At 36.1% G+C, this 25,658-nt stretch overlaps 1 protein-coding gene across 5 annotated transcripts in view; it reads right to left on the bottom strand.

Annotated features, from left to right (window-relative positions):
• ANKS1B (ankyrin repeat and sterile alpha motif domain containing 1B) overlaps window positions 1–25,658 on the bottom strand; it is a 1,116,839-nt gene that overhangs the window by 568,898 nt on the left and 522,283 nt on the right. The gene's annotated exons all lie outside the window — the stretch shown is intronic.

The following is a 25,658-nucleotide window of genomic DNA, read 5'->3' as shown; positions in this document are numbered from 1 at the left end:
CTGCCATAAGTACTTTCTTGCAGCCACTAATAATTCTGCTTTGTCTTTAATGAACGTGATGAGACTCACTTTTTTATTTCCATTATCTCCTATAATCTGTGTTGCATGTAATATAAAAGGATAAATTATCAAGAACTCAAGATATCTTGGGGTGCCTGGGTGGCTCATTTGTTAAGCGTCATGATCCCAGGGTCCTGGGGTCGAATCCCAGGTTGGGCTCCCTGCTCAGTGGGAAGCCTGCTTCTCCCTCTCCCCCTCCCCCTGCTTGTGTTCTTTCTCTCACTGTCTCTCTCTCTGTCAAGTAAATAAATAAAATCTTTAAAAAAAAAAAAAAGAAAAATCAAGGTATCTTGAGATGCCACTCCCATCAGGCAAAAGACTCATCTAGAAATAAAAATCACACTATAACAACCTTAGAGAGATCTCACAAGTCCATTAATTATTCACTTAAAAGATTAAGCACCTAGAGATTATTTGAGTACCTCAACTATCAATGGCAATTTTTTTTTTTTGTATATTGGTCCCCTAAACTTTTCCTGATATACATGAAGTCTATTTCTCTTAAGAATCTAGATTTCTTTCTAAATAATTTATAGAGTATTATAGCTATAGCAAAAGATTCCCAATAATTCTTAAAAACTTACTTTCTGATACATTCATATGAAGGGTAAGTTTGACCCTGTAATTTGCTTTCTATTATAATTCAATCTTAAATTGACTCTCACTCCCAAACAGTGGTCTTAACCTCTCAAGCCCAATGTATACAAAATGAAATCACAATACCCAAGCCTAGGTTACCTTCTCTTAACTGGAATCTTTGTTTCCCCCCGGTATAAATCTTACAAGGACCTCAGACCAATCTCATTAGAAGCAGCACAGAGGGATATAGTCTTTAGAGTCAGATATATATGGGTGAAGTCCTGATTTCACTCCATTTTACTGTGAACTCTTAGATGAATCTATCTCCCTTAAGTTTGTTTCCTTATCTGCAAAATTGAGATAATACCAGCCTCATAAATTTATGGAGAGTAAATGCATGCATTGCCTATAAAAATCCTGGCATATGGTAGGCACACAGTAAATGGTAGTGACTGTTACTATTATCACCTTATATTACACTGCTTTCTCATGTCACTTCATACTTGAAAACCTATGAGTCCCTCTGGCCATATAAAATTAAATCTAATCTCTTCTATTGTGCTTTTAATGCTTTCTATATTCTGGCCCAATTTCATCTTCTCTCCCAGGATTCCCGAGCATAAACCATTAACTCTGGTCAGCCTAGTTTCCTTTTGATCTCTTTCATTCAGCATATCAATTCCTAGATGTTGTCCTTGTTTTTTCCCTTCACTTTTCTTGCTACGTCCTCCATCCTTATGCCAGAACCTGCCTATTCCTTAAGGTTTCAGCTCTAGTCCCATCCGTTTCCTCCATAGAACCGTCCCTTGATGACACTAGTCTGCTGCTTTCTTCTCTAGCTCCCAGGGCCAGCTCTCAAAGGAACTGGGAAAGGATGGCACTTGTCTGTAATGTACTCTCATTTTCCTTATCAAAGCCTGCTCTTCTTTCTGTGTAATCATACCACTTGAGGCATCCATCAACTAGGAGACCACTAGTTGAATACCAAAATAATTTTCTTTTCTGTTGAGGTTACTATGATTATAGTCCAATGAAAGGATGAATTTATGTTTATGTAAATTATCTTGATTTCAGCTAAGCTCCTTATTGACACATGGGTTTCTCCTCTGCTTCATGCAATATAAAAGAAGTATCCTCAAAATGTTATGAACTGAATAGTAAATATAAGTTATATAATAGCATAATGTGATGTACTCCATCAGGAGTGTATTAATAAATGGATCTAAACAGCCAGGAAGGAAATTTTAGTACTATCCCGCAGGGGTCTGATGTGAGCCACAGACTCTTTCCTGTTCATTAGTGATATCGTGAAGTAATACAGTAATTCTCAAATGCAGATTCCTGGGTTCTACCTAGAAGACCTAATGAATCAGACACTCTTGGGTAAAGCCTAGGAAACATATAATTGTTTCTCATGTGATTTCTTATGTACTATGAAACATAAATATAACAGTGAAAACATGTGCTTCAAAATCAAAGATCTAGATTCTAAGTTTGTCTCTTTCTTTCTATGTGATGTCAAACCTCTCTGAGCCTCAGTATGTCTTCATGGTGAACATTAAGTAAGGTAATATACATATAGTGTCTGGCATATAATAGGTCCTTATCAAATAGGAACTACTCATCTCTAATCTGGATGAATTCTCAAAAGAAATGCTTATCAAATTCATGGTTGTCACAACATTGGGAAGGAGAGCTAATGCAACAAATGCCAAAATGGCCTTAAGTCCTGGATTACTGGGCTGAACGCCCACAGTATTAACATGGATAAGATTATTCAGTGTATTTTGGTTACAAAGTTAATTACACAAGTAGGAGACAGGGGACCTGTGAGGTAACAACAGTTGACAGAAAAATACCCAAGATCTTGTGTTTTTGTTGACTTCAAATTGAATGAAAGGTAAGTGTATGATTCAAACAACCTGGGATAGAGAATTAAGAAGTTGGGGGGAAACCAGATAAAGACTCCACTAAAAAGGAGAACTACAGACCAATATCCCTTATGAGCATAGATGCAAAAGTCCTCAACAAAATACTAGCAAATTGAAGTCAACAGTACATTAGAAAAATCATTCACCATGATCAAGAGGGATCTATTACAGGATGCAAGCATGGTCCAATATTTGCAAATCAATCACCACTCCTCGTATAGTAGTTTCTGTATAGAAAAAACCTCAAAGGCTTTTGAACAAATAAATAATAATGTGTGATGCCAATAAAAGGTCAATATGATCTTTGGCTCTATTACCATTAGTAGCCACCAGTATGATATTTAATATTATTGTGTGCACATTTCATGCAATGTAACATGTTAACTGTTTCACATATATTTCCTTTAATTGATAAACATTTTGTCTCAGAATCTTTGTAAATAATCATTTCTTTGAATCCCAATTTTAAACCCAGGCCATATGAGGCCTAATCCAGTGGAATTTCTGCATTAACCCATAACTCCTCTGAAATAAGGTAAATGTCCTTCAGGTTTCATAATTGGTAACCACAGATTAGGATAGTGCTAGAATTATTTCCTTAGTTTTTATGCAAATTTCCCTGTGTAATTCATTTCGATAATTACATCAGATCTGCATTTGCAATTTTATTTATTTATTTCTCCTGCGGCAAATTTATTCCTTAACGAACATTCAGGTTCATTCTGTTCTTTTTTAGTTGTCCTCTAAATAAAAGGTGAGCAATACTAATTTGAGAGAATCATATTCAGAATTAGATAAGCACCACTGCCCTGCAAAAAAGGAGCTCACTTTTGTTTGCTTGGCATTCTGATTTGGTGGCCTCTATATGGAGATTCAGATTTTCTTATTTGCATATATCATTTTGTCTTCTGATAGTTTCTTCCCTTTAATACCTTGTTTGCTAATAGCTCTGCTTCCATGCTGTTTACCATTGCAGAAGGGAATATTTTCCTTAATACGTTATATTTCCTCCTTCCCTGCTTAAGAGATATTTACCCAGCTTCATCATGTACCTGCATATTTGGAATTTTATATATTTTGAGGAGACTTCTTTATATCTCCTTTTCTATATTTTAATAATTATGGTTCTTTACATCTGTGATAAACATACCCCTTGCAATATTTTATTGATATCCTTTACCTATTTTTCAGTGAAGAGAGGAAAATGAAAATTATAATAAGATTATCAAAATTCACAAAATGCAGGTGTATCAGTCATGGTCCAATCAGGAGGCAGAAACTACACAGGAAAAGTTTAATAGATAAAGAACTATAACAGGAGATTGGCACATTGAAGGACTGGCTAGTAAAGAGTAAGGGAACTCTAAAGAATATAGGAATAGCAGATATAAGGAGCAGCCATTAATCTAGGGCTGAGATGGAGTGCCCAAGGAAGATGCCCCCCATAGCCAAGGCTGATCCAGACTGCTCAGGAACGGCACAGCCATGGCTCACTGAGTAACAGGCACTGAATAGGGTGCCATGCCAGAGTAAGTTGCTGAAGATCTATGCTCCAGCACTTGTTGGAAATCTGCTCTCTAGGATGCCAGGCAAAACTGTTCATAGGAAGGTATCTTGGTGAAACTGCCCAAGGTGGGTGCTGGAATAAACTCTAGGCTTTTGGGTGCTGCTGACTACCAGGCACCGCAGGAGCCTAATGCTGGAGCATCATCATACTGCAGGAGCCTGCTCAGCAAGCACTACAAAACCAGAACTCCCCTTTCTCCTATTATCTGTCTCCAGTATCCTCAACAGACAAAGCTTAACATTGTGCCTGCTGGCAAAGAAAAAAATATTTAAAGGGCTTATCTCCATTTTTGCAGAGCAGACAATGGGATATAAATTTGCAGCTAAGAGATGATAAATTAATGCCTGGCATACCAGGCAACCTGTATCTATCAGAAATCTCAGAGGATCATCTAGTTCAATCTCCTATCTTCTAGCAGATTGATGCCTAAGCCATCTAAGACCGATGGTTGTTAATTCTGTTTAAATACAAGTTCCTTTAGAACCTGTTTTGCTCTAAAAACCTAGATCAGTTAAATCTATACATGTTCACCAGTTTTTATTTTATACTAAATTTATACTAATTTGTAAACTTACACTAAAAACTATAACAAAGAAAAATATAATCCACAATTTCAGAATTCAGAAAGAATTACTACTAGCATTTTAAGGTGGATATTCTTTTAGGCTTTTTTTTTTTGCCATTCATTCATTCAATGAAAATTTATTCATTATTTATTAGTTCCAGGCACAGTGGTAATTGTTAGGTATACAGTGGTTAACCAACCAAAAAGCACCTAATCTTATCAACTCAGAATCTAGTGTGGAAAACAAATGTTAAATGAATATGTATACAGAAATGTTATTTATGAACATATAAATATGTATAATACATACATGTATGTATAATACTTCTTAATAATAAAATTGGATTCATTGTATCTATGTTGATTTGTATCCAACTTTATTTAATATTATATTTTAAATATTTCTCCTGTCACTAAAAGATTTTGGAAAGTCATTTTTTACCATGACTGAATAAAATTATATTATTTAAATATAGATTAATTTCTTTAACTTTTTTTTTCTATTGATGGATAACTTCGTAGCATTTTAAATAATGGACTCTGCATTATATCCGTCCCTGCATAGTGGTTAACAGTGTGGGTTTAATGACATTCCTGGGTTTAAATCCTATCTCCAACATGAGCAGAGTGACCTTGAAAAAAATCACTTAATCCCTCTGTCTTCAGTAAGATTATAATAGTACCTGCTTGTCAGGTTGTTGGGAAGATAAAATAGTTACTATATTAAAAGCACCTACAACAGTCCCTATTTAACTATTTATTAACTTCACCTATTTAAATATTAGCTGTTATACTTATCATCTGTTTATGTGTCTGGATGTCCCCCGAGATGCAAGTGCTTTGTTCTGTTTACCACTATATCCCCAACATCTAACATAGTGTCCCATCCATATTGGAATTTAAAAAATACTTATCTAAGAAATTACATTTAAAAAAACTTTCCATTTATGAACCTCATCTTAGGTTATGATAGGATGAATTCCTAAAAGTGGAATTGCTAGTTCAAAGGGTATGAACATTTTTAAGAATCTTGACATTTGCTAAATTATATTACAGAAAAGTATCAATTTCTATTCCAACTGCAGTACATGAAAAGAATACAATCCTTAGCCTGCTCTTATCAGCATTATTATAATTTATTTATTTTTCTTTTTATTAACATATAGTGTATAATTTATTTCAGGGGTACAGGTCTGTGATTCATGAGTCTTACACAATTCACAGCGCTCACCATAGCACAAACCCTTCCCAATGTCCACTGCCCAGCCCCTCCACCCCTCCCCTCCCCCTCTACTCCAGCAACCCTCAATTTGTTTCCTGAGATTCAGAGTCTCTTATGGTTTGTCTCCCTCTCTGGTTTCATCTTGTAGCATTATTATAATTTAAAAATTGTTCTGATTGTATTTATTTATTTATTTAAAGATTTTATTTATTTATTAGAGAGAGTGAGAGAAAGTGAGAGAGAGAGAACATGAGCAGGGGGAGAGGGAGAAGCAGACTCCCCGCTGAGCAGGGAGTCTGATGTGGGGCTCCATGCTGGGACTCTAGGACCATGACCTGAGCCAAGGGCAGATTGTTAACCGACTGAGCCATCCAGGTGCCCCTCTAATTTTAAATGTTATATTATATTCCTATGTTAATTTGTATTTCTTAATTATTTAATTACTAGTGAAGTGGAATATGTTTGTCCAATTGAATATAGTCTTTGAATTGTCTATTTTTTAAATCTAATTTCCTACTAATATATGGGTATTTCTTCTTACAATTTTTAAGAACTCCTTTTATTAAGATAGTAACCATTTGTTAAAATTTTTTATAGTGTAAACAGTTGCCTCTTTACTTTCATCTGATACATTGTGGTATTCAGATGATCTTGTTTTTGTAGTCGTTAACATATTGATCATTTTATTTGTGATCAACTCCACTGCTTTTGTTATGAGAAATTCTTCCCCATGTAAAAGTCAAAAACATCATCCACACTTAATTCAATGTTGTTTTGAACATAAATCTTTGAGCCAATACAATTTTAATCCTTTAACTTGTGACTATTCTGAATATTATTTGTATAGTAATTCATCCTTCTCATGGCATGTTGACATTTTCCTTATAAAATATCATGTTTTATATTTAATAAGGTCTTTGGAGTCTATCTGTTAAGTTTCATGGATTTCTACAATCTACTGGTACCATAATTTTCAAAGTGGTAAGTTTAATTCATTATATTTTTATATTTAGTAGGATTTTTGAATTCTATTAAATTCCACAGATTTCTAGATTCTACTACTACCATAGTTTTTAATGTGGTAAGTTTGATTCATTCTAATATCTTGTACGAAATTCCCTAACTCCCATCATTCATGTTTGTATGCATTTGTGCACCTGCCAGTGTGTGCACATGTGTGCACACACACATGCAGAGTTCCACTCCATCACACTTCATTCATTCAGCAAATGCATTGGGATACCTTATATGTAGCTAGGAATTGTGCAAAATGCCATAAATAAAATAGCTGATAAAATTAACATGGTCTCTTCTCTATGGAGCTAAAAGAATGTAGGTATGAGACTAGACAAACAAGTGGGCAATTATAGGTCATCATAAAGGGCAAGTATAGGGTGCTATGAGCAGCCACTGGTCCAGACTTGGGGGAGGAAAGAAAAGCTTACCAAAGAAATGAAATTACAACTAAAATCAAAAGGGTGTAAAGTGTGAAGAGGAATTAGCCTGCCAAAATGTCAACATTAGTAAAATGAAGCTGATCTTTCCACTCCTCTGTTCTTTTAAAAACTTTCCTTAAATATATTCATCCATTCATTCATTCATTCAAGATGCTTTGATGATCCAGTTTCTTATTTTGTTTTGGAGGCTAAGAATGAAATATCCCTCTGTTATCCAACTTTATCCATTCCCTCTACAATTCAGGCACTTGGAGTGAACTCATCTACTACTTCTATGTATGGCATCTACATGCTTGCTCCACTTTCTGTACCTTTCTCTTGCTGTACTTGACCTAGAGCACTATTCAGGTAGGCAATCTAGCACTCCTCACTATTCTCCAGAGTCTATTGCTTGCTTCCCATGTGACTTGGGTGAAATCACAGATAATAATTTTTTACAAGATGGAAAAAATATTTGTAATCAAGTGTGCCAGGAGCATGAAGATTAAGCCAATCAGAATGATATGATTATTATTGCTATAGAAATTCTGAGGCTATGAAAATTGCTTCTTACTATTAGAGATTAAAAAGGTTTATAAATGAATCTTTTCCTTATATATAATCAATTTTCTAGTACCTTTGAAAATTGTTTGCTTCCACAGAAGTACCACTCACTTTATGTAATGGGAATGTAAAACATGATGTTTTTATTACTCTGACCAAATGTTCCCAAAGAAAATTAATTCTTCAGGTATCAGTCAAGATTTAATAGACTCTGCTTTTTATGTATTTATTTCAAGCAGTATAATAGTTAATCTTAGTGTAAACAACTTTTAATTATTTTTTTTATTTTATAACCCTGATAGTCATATAAATATCAATTGTACTTTATCCTGTCTTATCTTTCTCTTCTTCCAGTAGTTTTGAAGTATTAATGTTTTATTATATTTTTTGACTAGTAGAGCTTTGTGCAGAATCCCGCTCACTCTAAGTGGTCAATTAATTTTAGCAGAACTGAAATTGAATTATTAAATCTTGCTAGCCTGAGAAGAGAACTCTGGTAAACTCTTAGCTTTTCTATTCTGAATGTGAATTTTCACTCTTTTTCACTTCTCCAAGAGTACTTAGGTCTAGACTAAATAATTAACCAACTGGCAGCATAATGCATTAACTGTGAATAATGGTAAGCTGGGTTTCACATCCATCTTTATCATGAACAGAATCTAATCATGGACAAAAGTCTTTTAACATCTCCAGGTCAACTATTTTATCTATAAAATGAAGCAATAGGATTATACTCTTCAAGTCCCTTTGCCTCCAAAATGTTAAAATTCTATGCCCTACCTTATACATAAAAAGACCTAATGATTCAAGTCTGAATCTAGACCAAATGTCTTACATGAAATAATATAGGTACTATAGAAGATTGCATTATTTGCTCACAATTACTTATCTCCCCCTTCAGCATAGCTTCCCTGTGGACAAAGCATAATTCTCTGCACCACTGACTTTGGGCTCATCCATGTGACTTGCTTTGACCCATGGGGTGTGTTGGAAGGGCCACTCTAGTGATCCAAGGAGAGGCTTTAAGAAGGACTACATGCCTCTCTTCACTCTCTTAAGATTATGCCCTCTGCTATAAGCCAACCATGTCCCAAACAGTGGTTGCTTCTTGAGCCTAGGTCCCTGAGTCAAAAGACACATGGAATAGAAACTGACCCAAACCCATCTGAACCTAGCCTTGCCCAATGAGTCCAGCCAACTTGCAAACCTGTGAGCAAGAAATAAATCTTCATTGTTTTAAGTCAAGATTTTATGGTTTGTTGTCACAGCAAAAGCTGACTAATCAAGTACTAAGTGTACTTTTTATTAAACTAATAAAAAGAAACTATTTCTGAAAGTCTCATTCCTAACACTTTATTAAGCAACTCCTTATTATCAGGGCTTTTGTTCCTTCCTTGATGCCTGGTATTGTACTGTATCAGCTAAAATAAGACATACGAAAGAAGGGAAGGAAGGTATACTTGTAAGAAAGTTAACAGATGTATCTGAAACTATTTCTTAGAATTAAGTGTTTAAAAATTTATGTGTTAATGGTACAAATGGAAAGTTTGGGATCAATAATCTAGCACTATTAGCAATATACGGTCAATATGATTTGGTTGGCAAATTAGCTTTAATATAGTTTAGTGAAATTTGTCTGAATGGTCAAATTTGAATATATGGTGTTTTCTAATCAATTGGATGAAGTTCATTATTAAAACCTCTAAAATTATATAATCTTTGTGAGAACTGGTGATCTATTTATTCTTCATAACAGCATTGCAAGTAAGAGAAATGCTAAGCATTTGACTTTACTTAATTTCAATAAAATTAATTTTAAATTGTGTGTTCTATATTTTATCTTCACATTTGCTTTATATTTGCATATGTAACCAAGGAGATGACTAAGTACCTATGTCAATACATGAAAGCTTCTATATAAATTGCAAATGCCAGGGGGAAAAAAAAGGTGAAACAAAACACATACTATGTAGGGAAGATAATAATTAGACATTTTCTAAGAATGTTATAAATCTGAAATAATTATAAGGAAAATCCTAATATTCAACATCACTGTAGACAATATCCTAAAGCATCACAGATATTGACTGTATAGCTCAGTGAAATGAAATGGCATATTGCTAAAATCTATTAGCATATTCAAAAGTAGAGAACATTTTATGGCAGTTATAGCCTTAGCAATTTTATCTATGCCTAGGAAATAACCTGACACAATAATAACCTTATTATAATTGGCAACATTGGATGATCTTCAATTATTTGCCAGTATCTCTGCTAAATACATATATTATCTCATCTAATCTGCACAAAAAATATCTATGAAGTAGATCCTTACTTCACAGGTAAGGCAACTGAAGCTTAGAGACATAAAATACTTTGCCCAAGGTAAGTGGCTGCAGAGGAGGAAATATAATTTCAGAATTCAAACTCTTCATGTTAAAGTACATCCTAATGAATGGAAGAAATAAAAATGTCCTTTAAGGTCATAGCCTAAAATTCAGAACTACTAACTATCATATCCAAAATTACACAGGTAATTAGAAGCAGAAATAAACAAGAACATAAGGGTTCCCCCCACCTAAGGTCTACTAACACATTATATCACATATTTATGAAAATATCTTCTATTAAGTTCTTGCAAGTTTATTGCCAAATATGTATTTTATCTACCAGGCTTCAGATAATTTTTATAGTCACATACCTTAATAGAGTCAATCAATTTATCTGTTAATTTATATAATTTATCCTCTAAAGAGTTCAATAACCTCTAAAAGATACATTTTATCTCAGTAGGGGCCTAAGAGTATGAAAATAATGAACTATTAAGATGTCTTTGTTATTTTACTCATATTTGATTTTTAAATTAAGGGAATTGTGAGATACATGCCCAAAGTTAAGTTGATCTCAGATTAAATAATTATGCATCCCACTAGAGTCAAATTGTACATCTCAATAATGTCAGAATTATTGGGACCTGGAAAATTGTTACAGATCTCCTCTGAAATCACCAAATATTTTATAAAGGTTAAGTGAATTTTCCCCTCCCCTCCCTATGGCCATTGCAGATAAAAGACACATTCCTTTAATTTGCTTATAAATAAATCTTTAGCAGACTTCCCAATTTCTACTTTTAGTAAAAAAGATGAGTATAGTAGGGTAGGAAAGTCAATGTTAAAGGAGAAAATAAAAACTGTGTAGGAAAAAAAGGAAGAAATTCTTTCCCTTAGTAACAAATATTTCAATAAAGTTTATTTAGTAAAACCTTCAACTGACTTATTATTTTACAGTGACTTAGATGAAATCACAGATGGAATGCTAGTTTACAAATGACATGAAACCAAGAGGAATAAAAAATATAGTGTATAACAGATACAGGATTTCAAGAGGTAGAAATTTAACAAGATGAAATTTCAAAGAGATAGACAACATTTTGCACTGATTGAGAATTTTAAAAAATTGTCATTCCAGCAAAGGCGGATTTACTGTGAAGCTCATGATGCTTAAGCTTCAGAGCCTCTGATTTATACCAAAACCTGCCAGAGCTCTATACTGAGTTCCTTATATATTTTTCTTCTTAAAGAGGATCTCCAAAATTATAAAAGTTCCAGTCCTCACACAATCTGAATTTACTCTTGAGTTTCGATTCTCAAAGGATAATATAAGCTGCCTAACTGAATCACTCCACTGTTACTCAACAAATCTTTTAGATCAAACCAAGGAGAGTAAATAAAATCACCATAACTCATGCAAGAGCATGATTTGGACACAGAGTCAACTTACATATAAGTGGGAGAAATAACCATCTGAAACCAAGTGGGAATTTTCACATACAAAAGGGAAGAAAGATTTCCCATAATAGTAAAATACAAGGGACCAACAAGCATTTCCCCCAAAAGAAGGTCCAACCAGGATCATCCACAAGGTATGCAAGATCCCAGGCAAATGTTTTGGACTTGAAAACTCCTGTCTATATAAAGCATTTAATTTAAATGTATTACAAAATGCATGGATCCATGTAAAATACAGTGATTTATCAATGAAGATTTAGAATGATGGATAGAGAAGAGGTACTTACGTCCTTGTTTATTGTACAATCAGTGCACATGAAGGGTCTGGACACTACCTGTGAACTCTTCCTGTTCAGATCCAGGAACCATTTCTTCATGTTCCTTATTGCTATATGTGCCATTCCTAGCCAATTTCATATCTCCCACCATGAGAAAAAGGTAACAATATGCTTGTTACTGTTAATGGCTCTTTAGAGCCTGTGTATATGTAAACAACACATATCCTTTTGCACATGCAGTTCTAATACCATTTACTTGATGTGGGTTACACCATCACACATTACACTGCATCATTTATCATGCTACCTGTGAATTCTGACTCCAGTGACTCTCTCAAAGTTGTTACTGTGATTCATTGATGATGACTATGAATACAAGCTATTCCCAGAGTATTCCAGAAAATAAGAATGATAGTTTGTTCTCCAGTCATATTTAACTTACTGACTGCAATTTTATAGCATAAACTCAATGTATCTTCCAACAATGCTTCTCTTGAACTGTTTAGGCTAACATCACTGCATTCCTTAAATTTGTATTACTTTCAATATTGTCTATATTCTCACCTTCCACAAACTGCCACCAGTGGGGAAGATAGGCAAGAGGCCTATGGACAGTGTGAGAAGAGAAGTTCTATTTGTGCAAAAGGAATGTCCATCCTTCACTCAGCATGGCATAGACTTGCCCCTGAAGAGAACATCACTGCATCAACTGGAGAACATTGGTCAGAAGGGCCCATGGAAATCTGGAAAGGTCTTGGGGGACACCTTGTCCCAAGACCAACCCCAGAGGACTACCTGACATGAGGCATGGAGCCTGCAGAGTTGAGGTAAGCATCCTGGGTATGAGTGGTTGGAACCACCTAGGATCAAGGATGCCTCCTGCAGTCCCTCCTACCCTCAAGTGCTACAGACTGGAGGCAGCACAATGATCAGATACAGACCAGTGATAGCTGATGCACAGACCCACAGTTCATGCCCAAGGGTGAGTGACGGATGGCTGGTAGCTAGAGCCTAAAACTTGTCCAGTGTCTGATGTGAGTGACAGTCATCCAAATCAGCATGTCAGCACTATTTTGGTGAATCAGTTTCATGTGACCTCACAAAAGAACTACTGTGGTGGCCGGTAGCAATGGTCCACTCACCAGGCCACCCTTCTAGTACTGGGATTGGCCACAGAAATGTGTCAGTTCCAGAGCTCCTTGGGGGCATCTGATGATTCCATGTGCAGAGTAGAGAGTTATAGAGTGCCTCAAAGGCAAGCAATGGGGACCAGGGCTTACATGGATCCTGGTCTGGGTTCAGGGAGCCATGGCCGGATGGCAATGGAGGCACTGTCAGCCCTGGTCAGTCCAACGCACTGAGAAGGGCCTTAGAAAATTTTTGAAGAAGGTACTCCAAAGCTTGGGAACCCTAAAGGCAAAGCGCCTGAGACAAGAGCCACACCTCCCTGAGTTTAAGGTTGGTAGGTGTCCAATTCTAAGTGAAATATTCAGAACAATCCTGAGATCTGGTAGATCAGAGTACTGAATACTGGGGCATTAGAAGAAAGGAACTTAGGGGACAAGATTGGAAGTGGTCTCTAACAGGTACTTCTGATGGAGAAGGTGGCACTCTGGATAGTTCAGGTGTTCCTTGAAGGTTTGGTTATAAAGGGGGACAAAGAAAAGCTTAAAATAAGGGGCATACTGAAACAAAAATTGGCAAAAAATTAACAAAGGATGATCAGAAAAATCAATAAAAGAAAAACAAAACAGATGAGGAAAAATCTTTCACATATCCACAGAAGTAGCCTCTGAACTAAGAAAGCCAGTATTGCTGGGCCTGGATATACCTGCATTTGCTCTTCTGTTCTGTATTACATGGGGCAGATCCCTGTGGGCTGTCTTTCCCAGAATTCCAATTCAGCTGGTTTCTGGGTGGCCTTGAACAGCCAATGGGAAGCTCTTATGAGAGACTGGAAAGGTTAGGAAGGGAGAAGCCAGGAGTATTTCTCTCCCTCTCTTTCTGCCTTGGGAAGCATCTCCATTAGGACTGTTTCTTTTCCAAGGTTCCATTACTACATCCTTGGTTTTGTTGGTCCCAGGGCTCTGATAACACCACCATCTCCTTTTGTGTCTCAGCCTAGGGATGCTAATGGCTTCCTGCTTGTGCTAGTCTCTAGGTCACCTCACTGCCCCCTGTTTGGCTTTTCCACTCTTCCATCATCTGTAAAATCCTCTGCTTCATATTCCCTCTGTTGTAAAGCCTCTATAATTAAAACAGTGTGGTATTGCTCCATGAGTAGACAGGACAATGAAACAAATGAAAAGTCCAGAAATAGACTCAGGTATATATGGAAATTGGGTATATGATAAAGTTGTCATCTCAAATCACTGCAGAAAAGGATGATCTTTAGAACAAATGGTATTGGTACAAGTTAAGAGCCATTTTAAAAAAAGCAAAAACAATTGAATCCTACTTCACATGTTATCTCAAGATTAATTCCAAGATTAATTTTACATAAATATAAAATATAAAATTATACAAGTTCAAGAAGAAAACAGTGAATTCTATTATTACCCGAGAGCTGGGGAAGTCTTTCTAACTATTGACTTAAAATACAGAAGCAGAAAGAGAAAAGAATGAGAAAATAAACTACTTAAAAAAAGGACAAAACATGCTATTAGAAGCAAAATCAGACGACAAGTCATGAGGAAATATTTGCAATTTATATCACAAGGATCTAACCCAGTGTTTCTCAACCTCAGCTCTTTTGACATTTGGGGGCTAGATAATTCTTTATTGTGGGGGTGTCCTGTGCATTGTAGAATGTTTAGCCGCATCTTTGGACTCTACCTTGTGGATGCCAATAGTATACCCCTTCCTCAGGTGTAACAACCAAACATACTTCCAGACATTGCCAAATATCCTGGGGGAGGGGAGCAGAGAAGGAAGCAAATAATTTCCAGTTGAGAATCACTACTCTGTTCTAATATATAAAAAGATCTTAAAATAGTGAAGGAAATGTCCAAAACCCTAATAGAAAATTGGACAAAAGACATAGACAATTGATAAAAAGAGACAAAAGGCTCTTGAGCACCTGAAAGGATACTTAATCTCACTCATAATAAGAAAAATGCAAATTAAAACTACACTGAGATATTTCTTACCTATCAGATTGGCATTTATCCAAACACTGGAAACAACTCAATGAGGCATACATTACTAATGGGAGTGCAAAACAGCATAACCCCTCTGAAAAAGTTAACAATATCTAACAAAATTATCTCCACATTTTCCTTTGACCCAAGAACCTCACTTCCAGAAATCTCCAAAGAGATATAGCTCCACAAATACAAAACAACACATGCGCAAGGTTATTTACTGATGCTTTCTTGTAACATCAGAAGGTTAAAAATAATTCAGATGTTCATCCACAGGGGTGGTGGTATAAACTCTGACACATACACCCAATGAAGTACTCTGCAGACCTTAAAGGAAATAAAGACTATCTCTATGTATTGATTTGGAATAATGTTCAGGATGTATTGTTAAGTGGAAAAAACAAGGTGCAGAATAGTGTGTGTGTTGTGTTGCAAAACTAAAACTTTTAAAAATGGTGATCTCTAGAAGATGAATGGGAAGAATGAAGTAGGAGTAGATGGAAGGAAGCAAGAATTTATTAAGTACATCTTTCTTTTTATATAATTTTTCAAATTTTGAACTACATAAATATCAAATATATTAAAAGATTTAAAAAAAACTGGAAAAGCTAAACCCTGAAATTGGAGAGAAACCAAAATAAATACATGTAGCTCTATTTTAAATTAGTGATATAATTCAGAGAGAAAAATCATTTCAAGTGACCTTTGACACAGTACAAGTATACCTTGGAGATACTGTGGATTTCATCCCAGACCACGGCAATAAAACAAATATTGCAAGAAAGCAATTCAAATGAATTTTTGGTTTCTCAGTGTGCATAAAACTTATGTTTGCCCTATACTATGGTCTATTAAGTGTGCAATAGCATTATGTCTAAAAAACTATGTACATAACTTGTTTAAAAAAATACTCAATTGCTGGGGCACCTGGGTGGCTCAGTCTGTTAAGCCCCTGACTCTTGATCTCAGCTCAGGTCATGAAAAGGGTCATGGTTTCAGTATCGTGAGATGGAGCCCTGTAATCAGTTCCATGCTGGGTGTGGAGCCTGCTTAACATTCTCTCTCTCCCTCTGCCCCCCTCACTCTCTCTCAAAACAAACAAACAAACAAACGAACAAACAAGCTCTATTGATAAAAAATGCAAACCATTATCTGGGCTTTCAGTGAGTCATAATCTTTTTGCTGGTGGGGGTTTTGCCTTGATGTTGATGGCTGCTTACTGACCAGAGTGGCGGTTGCTGTATGTGATGGCTGCTGACTGACCAGGCTGTGGCAATTTCTTAAAATAAGACAACACTGAAGTTTGGCACATTGACTGACTCTTCCTTCCAGGAACAATTTCTGTGTAGCATGCAATGCTGTTTAAAACATTTATAACCCCCAGCAGAACTTTCAAAATTGGAGTCAATCTTCTCAAACCCTGCCACTGCTTTATCAACTAAGTTTATGTAATATGCTAAAATCTTTTGTTGTCATTTCAACAAACTTTACATCATCACCAGGAATAGATTTTATCTCAAGAAACTATTTTCTTTGCTCATTCATAAGAAGCAACTCCTCATCCATTAAAGTTTTACCATGAAATTGCAGCAATTCAGTTACATCTTCAGGCACCACTTCTAATTCTAGTTCTCTTGCTATTTCCACCACATCTGTAGTTACTTCCTCCACTAAAGTCTTGAACCCCTCAAAGTTATCCATAAGGGTTGGAATTAACTTCTTTCAAACTTCTGTTAATGCTGATTTTTTCACCTCTTCCCATGAATCATGCATATTCTTAAAGGCATCTAGACGGTGAATCCTTTGCAGAAGGTTTTTTAATTTACTCTGTGCAGATCCGTCAGAGGAATTCTATTTATGGCAGCTACAGCTTTACAAAATGTATTTCTTAAATAATAAGACCTAAAAGTCAAAACCGTTTCTCGATCCATGGGCTGCAGAATGGATGTTGTGTTAACAGGCATGACAACAGCATTAATCTCACCCATCTCTGTCAGAACTCTTGGGTGACCAGGTGCATTATCAATGAGCAGTAATAATTTGAAAGGGATCCCTTTTTCTGAGCAGTAGGTCTCAACAGTGGGCTTAAAATATTCAGCAAGCCATGTTGTAAACAGATACGCTGTCATCCTGGCCTTGTTATTCCACTGATAGAGCACAGGGAGAATAGATTTAGCATAATTCTTAAGATTCTAGGAGTTTTGTAATAGTAGACGAGTATTGGTTTCTACTTAAAGTCACCAACTGCATTAGCCCCTAACAAGAGAGTCAGCCTGTCTTTTGAAGCTTTGAAGCCAGACATTGATTTCTCTCTAGCTATGAAAGTCCTAGATGGCACCTTTTCCCAATAAAAGGCTGTTTCATCTTTGTTGAAAATCTGTTGTTTAGTGTAGCTACCTCATTAAGTATCTTAGCTAGATCTTCTGGATAACTTGTTGCAGCTTTTATATCAGCACTTGCTTATTCACCTTGTACTTTTATGTTGTAGGGACAACTTCTTTCCTTAAACTCCATAAACCAACCTCTCTGTTAGCTTCAAACTTTGCTTCCTCGCCTCTCTCAGCCTTCATAAAATTGGAGAGTTAAGGCCTTGCTCTGGGTTAGGCTTTGGCTTGAGGGAATGTTGTGGCTGGTTTGATCTTCTATCCAGAACACTAAGACTTTCTCCATATCAGCAATAAGGCTGTTTTGCTTTCTTATCATTCATGTATTCACTGGTGTAGCACTTTAAATGTTCTTTAAGAACTTTTCCTTTGCATTCACAACTTGGCTAACTGTTTGAAACAAGAGGCCTGGTTTTTGACCTGTGTTGGCTTTTGCCATATTTTTCCTCACTAAGTTTAATCATGTCTAGCTTTTGATTTAAAGTGAGATGTAGGTTTCTTCCTTTTGCTTAAATACTTAAAGGCCACCAGGGTTGTTAATTGGCTTAATTTCAATATTATTGTATCTCAGGGAGGCCCAAGAGAGCGAAAGAGACAGAATTTTTTTGAGCATAGTTGACATACAATGTTAAAATAGTTCCTGGTACACAACTACCATGCTCACTTTATTATGGAAGACAAATTGCCAATAAATGTAGAAAAAATAATATTGTAAGAGAACCACAATTTTGCAATCCCAATGAAATGACTGTTCTAATAGAGGATCATCAAAGAATGATAAATGCGAGATGTCATTGGGAAATACATGGTGTTGTTTTCAACAGTGCATTCAGCCCCACAATTTACTTGCTAATTACAGAGGAAAAAGTAGATCTTAGCAATGGAGAGATCTGGTGGTAGCCACTCAAAAGTAATCAATTTTTTATAACCAACAGAAGGGAAACCTGACATTATATGCTTCCCGATGTGATGCAATATAAGTGCTCAGGATCACCTAGAAAGTATTTTTGAAAAAAATGCTTAACCTGAATACAACCGAGACTTTAGATCTAACTGACAAGTTATAAGAAATAAAGAGTGTAAAGGAAAAGTTAAAAATCCAAAAGGAAAACAATCAGACAAGTGTAGAGTGTGAGATATTTTATAAGGCAATTGGCCTCATCTCATGAAAAAGTCAAAATATGAAAAAAATAATGTTGGGAAATTGTTTTAGACTGGAAGAAACTAGTGATGCCAAATGAAATATGTGAATTGTGACTGAATCCTGGTTTAAAAAAGCAGTTGCAAGGGTATTTTGGGGGAAATTGGTTAAATTAGATAGATTGGTAGATTAGATAAACTGATTAGATATCAGTGGATTAATAAATTATTACTAATTATCTTATGTGTTAAATAGTATTATGGCTATGTAGGAAAATTCCCCTCTTCTATACACATGCTGAAATATTTAGGAGTAACATTATCTCTGAAGTTTATTTTCAAATGATTCAGTAAGATATAGACTGATAGATGATAGATAGATAGATGATAGTTAGATAAAGCAAATATGGCAAATGTTAATTGTTGGATATAGGTTGTTGGATGGTGGGCATATGTTCATTGCACTATTTTTTTAGCTTTGCTGTTTAAAAATTTTTGTAATAAAAATATGGCTAAAAACATTGCTCAAATATAGGATGAGATACGGCTAAACATAAAGAAGGCTCAAATGTGTTGGGGATTAGTGGGACACGATTATTCTATCCTTAGACTATTTAAAGAGGCATAAAACATTACTTAGTCTGAGACAGCTCATGGTACGGAGATGCTAGGATGGCACTAGATTCAGCTCCTAGAGCCACAAAGGCACTGAGGAGCTGTCTCAGCTGTTTGTGCTGACAATGAAGCCGATTTGACAGGTATCTATGGATCTAGAGCATCTGGTAATGACTTACAAAAACAGGTAGTAGTAAGTGGTGATGTTGGCACGGGGGAGTCTACCTCAGCTACGATTGTTATGGTTTATGGAACATAGTGATAGGGACAACACTGAGAAATCCAAAGGGGAGCAAATGTCATTGGGGAGATCCATAGGAGGGATTTAAGCTGAGATTTAAACAAAGGGTATAAATGAACTACATAGGAACCTAGGAAGGCTGATAGAGCCAGATAAGTTCTAAGAATCTCTTTCAAAGATAGGCAATAAATTCATTTAAAATTATAAAGTTACACTTCACTTTCCTAGTCCCAGGTGGTTTTCCCCCTCTGGGTAAAAAGCAATGGTTTGTTAATAAGTACCTGGCCTCATCACATACTAGTTTCAGGGTGAAAGGAAATATTACTTTAATTGACTAGCTGAAAATTTCACGTCTGAAATTTAATTACCTGTTAGAACTGTAGGTAAGATATCACAATCTCTTAATATTTTAGTGCTTTTTTAAAATGACCATAATCTATCAGAATATTGATGGAAAACTGTATTGAAATAACATAAGTATTGGAATATAACTAATTCTAAGGTTGAAAAAGAGACTTAAAAGCACTTAGATGAGCACTATTGAAGTTTAGGTGGAAAGGAAGGTTCTGTTTAAGTGATAAGAATGAACTGAGCTTCAAAATTCTCTCCTGTCTTCACGTTTTGCAGTCTAGTTTCTGGTTTTGGACCCTAGGGAAAATCTGAAGGTGGATGAAATTGTTCTTTGTGAAATTACCCTGGCTTCTTTTTCAGAGTAGCTGGCTCTTTATGGCATTTGGAGTCTGTCTGTCCTACTTTACCTCTTAGTTATATAGGGCTTTGGATTGTTTTCCAGGATTTAACTGGTTGTCTTTGTCTGGTACCATATGTGTTCAGGGTAACATATTGTACTGTGTGTTGTCTATACATTTCATCACAAGATTGGGCTCATAGGAAGTTCTGGAGTCTTGGTGATAGCCTGATGAATAGGGGAGAGCAGGAATAAATGTTTCCTAGTCCCTGAACCTTAGAGATTCCTGTAAATTCATAATTTAAGAGATAAGATTCATGAAAAGAGGTGTATTTGCAAAGGCAAGGATTATGGATCAAATAAATTAGTAACTAGTCTATTTATTAGATAAGTACATTTACCCTCTTGGTATGCTTTCTCATCTGTAAGGACCCTGCAAATTCTTCAGTTTTATACTTTCATACGTAAAGAACAGATCTTTGCTGCTAAACTGGCACTTGAAAATAGCCCTCATTATTAAGGAAACAAGCATTTCTCTGAAAAATTTTTTCCATTTCCACTGATAATGTAAAGGTAAACCCTGCCAGTATATAATAACCATAAATTCTTATGAAGTAGCATCTTAACAAATAGTGCCTTACCCTTTGTTAAAATATTCCACAGTGCTAAAGACATTTAGCCACATTAGCAAATGACCCAAATTAACATCAGTATTATTCCTTTAAAACTGATGACCCAAGTATGACTAGAACCTGAATTACAAAGAACTTCAGGGTTTAAAATCAACTTGCACCATACTGATACCACTTAGGATTCTTCTCATGCTGTGCTCCTTATGATTCAGTTGTAATTAGTCAGAATATGCTGCAGCTGTTTGTGATTTTATATAGAGAATAACATGTTTATATAGAGAAAATGTTTCATTATCTTTGCTTTTTGAAATTTCTTTCTTTGTAAATGGTATTTTACAATATGTTTTTCCATAATTTCAAATCTTAAACAAGGTTGTTAAATGGGGTTTTATCATACATAGAAAAATTGCTCCCTATTAGTTTTCTTCCCTACTTCCTCCCCTAGTTCCATACATGCATACACAGCATTTATCACATTAGTTTTATATACAATTTCTGTCTCTTTATAAGATGTTACTGCAAAAGTACACTGTCTCAGGTTTTCTCAGCTTTTTACATCTACTTTGGTATCATGGCCAGGGTTTCAGGTGCGCTATTGCTTCCTTTAGTTTTCTCATTTTAGTGGTTATTTTGAAGTTATGGATCACGTCTCCCCAGAATATTTAAATGCATGCATTCCCGCATGATGTGTGCCTTTTATATTACTTGGGGATGCACTCTTTTTCCTGCTTTAATTCTCTAATTTCTGGGTGATACTGGAATCAGACATGGATATCACAGTTAGGATCTGTATTAAAATCAAATATAATCCTTCTAGTATATCTGGCATGGAATTTTGAAGTACCATGAAACATGGTGTGAAAAACACCTTCTCAAATATCTGGAAAGACAATTATTAAATTTCAGATATAGTTTCACCCTTATCTTATAAGTTTTACATATACCCAATTTCTCTTTTTTTTTTAAGATTTTATTTATTTATTTGAGAGAGAGAGAGAGCGAAAGCACAAGCGGGGAGAGAGTGGAGTGGGGCAAAGGGAGAGGGAGAAGCAGACTCTCTGCTGAGTGGAGAGCCCTACGTGGGGCTCAATCCCAGGACCCCGAGATCATGACCTGAGCCGAAGGCAAATGCTTAACCAACTGAGTCACCCAGCCACCCCAACATATACCCAGTTTCTATCCTTAGATTTCCACAGAGGTGGTGGTTCTGGGCTTTTCCACTAGTGAGAAAAAAGGAGGAACCATGGGGTAATATAAGGAGAGGGCAGGAGTAGATCACTATGTGCACATGATAGGAAAGGATTGGTAGAAGCATCAAGAAGTGTAGTATGAAAATTGGAAGATGCAGAAATATATTTCTCAGAGTTTCAAGATAATCAGGAGAGGAAAAAGGAATGCTAATATAATGAATAGCTACTATTTTTGCTTGACTAGAGTCCTTCTTCATGTAGTAACAATATCATGATTTTTCACTGAGAAACTACCCCTTCACTATGAAATGTGTGAGGGTCTCAATTACAGTGCCCTGTCCTCCCCGGCAAAGAGTACAGATTTGGTGCAACCCAGGCAAATCAGATTCCTCATGGGATGTGAATCTTTAACTGAGGGACACAAAGAAGGAAGATTTTTCAAGCTGATTTATCTCAACAATGGTATTTTTTTTTTTTTTTGAGAGGGAACACAAGCAAGGGGAGTGGGAGAGGGAGAAGCAGGCCTCCCGCCGAGCAGGGAGACTGACAGGGGGCTCAATCCCAGGACCCCGGGACCATGACCTGAGCCAAAGGCCCAACCGACTGAGCCACCCAGGCGCCCCTCAACAATGGTATTTTGAAGAGACTTTCTCATTAGTGTCTGCTCCCTAGATATCCCTTGTTCCTCTAGTTACAGTTCTTTCTGAAGCCTTGTTTTTTGATCCTACTGATGCCTGTTGCTTGTAATGTTACAACTCCAACTGATACATCCAGACCAAGGAACTAATTCTCTTTAGTGATTTGGAGAAGTTAGAAAGAAAACTTTAACTTTGATAAAGGGTGGACTAAATTAAAGAATGGGGACTTCCGCTAAATTGGTAGAGAAGGACTTTGTCAAGAAATGAACTAGACCTCTAGTCCACCTGAGATAAGAAAACTAAGCCAGAATGTAAATCAATGCTCTGCTTCCTTCTTTGAGAATGTCGCAGGCCAGCTGCACAGACTATGCTTAGTGAGGCATTTGGGTTTACATTATGCTGCCAGTTCCTTCTATCTTATCCACTCAAGTAATTCTGATCTAGACTCTGTTCTTTTAATCCAAAGAATGTGCTGTTGAGAAATTTGTTGGAATACCTAGAACTAATCATATGATTTACATAATAATCTTGGAAAATATATAAATCAATGGGGGGGGCGGAAGCAATTTCCTAGTTGAAAAAATCATAGCAATAGAAACTTTCCTAACTTCATCTTAAAAGATCTAAGTTCACATACCTTCTTTGTCTTTTTTGCTATTTTCAGTTTTGTTTTTTATGGGTTTTGAATATAAATTTAATAAAAATTTGACTTGGGTTCTTGTCCTTGATTAAATTGCAGCTCAATGTTTATAAGCATTTAAAAGTGTATTTTCTGTTGTCAAACAATAAAGATGGCTACTTCACAATGGAACATACTGTTTGCCAGAATCAAAGAATTCAAATTCACCTGGATCCTATAAATTTAGATAGGTTTTACCTTGAATGCTACATGGTAAACAAAGTCAAAGTTTGAGGATAATCCATTAGTTGACTTAGAAAATTGTTTGGGTATATGAGGGTTTCTCAACCTTGGCACTACTGCCTTTGGGAGCTGGATAATTCTTAGCTATGAGTGGCTGTCTTGTGCATTATAGAATGTTTTTCATCATCCCTGGTCCTGTACCCACTAGATGCCAGTAGCAACCCCCTCAGTTCCCAAATGTTCCCTGGGGGGAGAGGAAAAAATCACCCCCAGATGAGAACCACTGGTGGTTAGGGACTTTGGTTTTAAAACCTGACAGATCTGAGCTCCACTCTCAGGTTTGCTACTCATTCACTGTTTACCTGGGAAATTACTAATTTTCCATATTTGTGAAATGTTGATTGTGATATGGCCACCTCCTAGGATTCTTAGAGAGATGAGATAAGGCAATGCACTTAGCTTGGTGATTCACCCATAATAAAAACTCAATAAAAATAATCATTTTTGTTAATAGTAACTGTATCATAATTCCTAATCCTAAACTCAAATTCCCTGACTCAAATCTGCAAAAGAATGACTAATCACATTTCTAGTTGTGTTGTTTTTATAAAGGTATAATCAAATAAAACTCTAATATAAGTAAACTAAGCACTAAATATAATTAATTCCTAAACAGGACACAGGCAACCCTCTTTGTAGTTAACTCTTTGAACTTGAAACCATTTCCATTGTGGTGCCTGGGTGGCTCAGTCGGTTAAGTGTCCGACTCTTGATCTCAGCTCAGGTCTTGATCTCAGGGTCGTGAGTTAAAAAAAGGAAAGAAAAAGAAACCATTTCCAGAGAAATGACTGGAGTAATGTTGCTTTCCATACATGACTGCTGAGGGAAAGCATAGTTAGAAGAGAGAAAACTGAATTAAGTGTTACAGAAGCTCTAGGACCTAAGAAGAAAACCTTGACTTCCTCCCTCTTCCTCTAAACCCTTAAGTGTTAGTGGTGAAAGATACCAGGAAAATGAAGAATCAGAACATAGAATATTGTCACATGGAATTAACATAAGAAGTAGAACCAAAGACAAAATTTAAATGAAGAAATTTTATACATGTACATCTCAAATGCTCTCAACCACAGAATTAGAGAAATGACAGATGAATCCATGGACTGTCAAACCACTTGCTGTACAAAAATAAACTTCTGAACTTTAGTGTTTTGCTTAATAGAAAATCCTTTCTTTCTTGACTCAATTATGACCTCAGATATTCACCAGAATTTAACGCACATGAAAACACAATTCCATGCCAAGATTTGAGGCTGTGGGGAAAAAAATTCCCAGTAGAATGACATTTAAAATGCAATTTAAATCCCTTACCATAAAATTCAACAATCTTGGAATTTTATATACTTTCCGCCTGGATTCTGGTGCACACTCAGGTGAATGCACCTGTTAACCATAAACAAATGATTATTCTGAAGGGGTGGTTGTGTAGCCTTTTTAATTCCAAGTTCACTTTGTCTGGGGATGTTCAGATAGTGCTTTCCCTTGGGAGTCTGTGGAAAGGGTAAGATATGAAAAGCTTAAATATTTTGTTAGAAGGTTCTGCTGAGAAGAGGAATCTGAATTGTTGCCTTGTACTTGCAAGTATACCAATAATAGGGCCTCTCATAAAGAAGTCACCTGAGACTTCAGATCATAGTGAGTAATCTTAGAAATATTCTCTATGAAAGTAAATTACATGGTCCAAGTAATGTGTTACTCTCCTACTACGAGTTATGCCATGATTAAAATTGCTTTACATTAAAACACTAAATTACACAAGGATCCTTATAAATAGAAGATATTCAACAAACAATTCTTTTTTTTTTTTTAAAGATTTTATTTATTTATTTGAGAGCGAGAGAATGAGAGAGAGCACATGAGAGGGGGGAGGGTCAGAGGGAGAAGCAGACTCCCCGCTGAGCAGGGAGCCCAATGCGGGACTCGGTCCAGGGACTGCAGGAGCATGACCTGAGCCGAAGGCAGTCGCTTAACCAACTGAGCCACCCAGGCGCCCCTCAACAAACAATTCTTGATGACAGTCCCATCTCTCCTCAATTCAGCAAATTAAAATGAGTTGCAAAAGCTTTAAAGAAGTCACA

Source organism: Neomonachus schauinslandi, chromosome 5 (genome assembly GCF_002201575.2).
Source record: "Neomonachus schauinslandi chromosome 5, ASM220157v2, whole genome shotgun sequence".
NCBI classification, from domain to species: Eukaryota; Metazoa; Chordata; class Mammalia; order Carnivora; family Phocidae; genus Neomonachus; species Neomonachus schauinslandi.
This window is presented reverse-complemented; position numbering and strand designations above follow the sequence as displayed.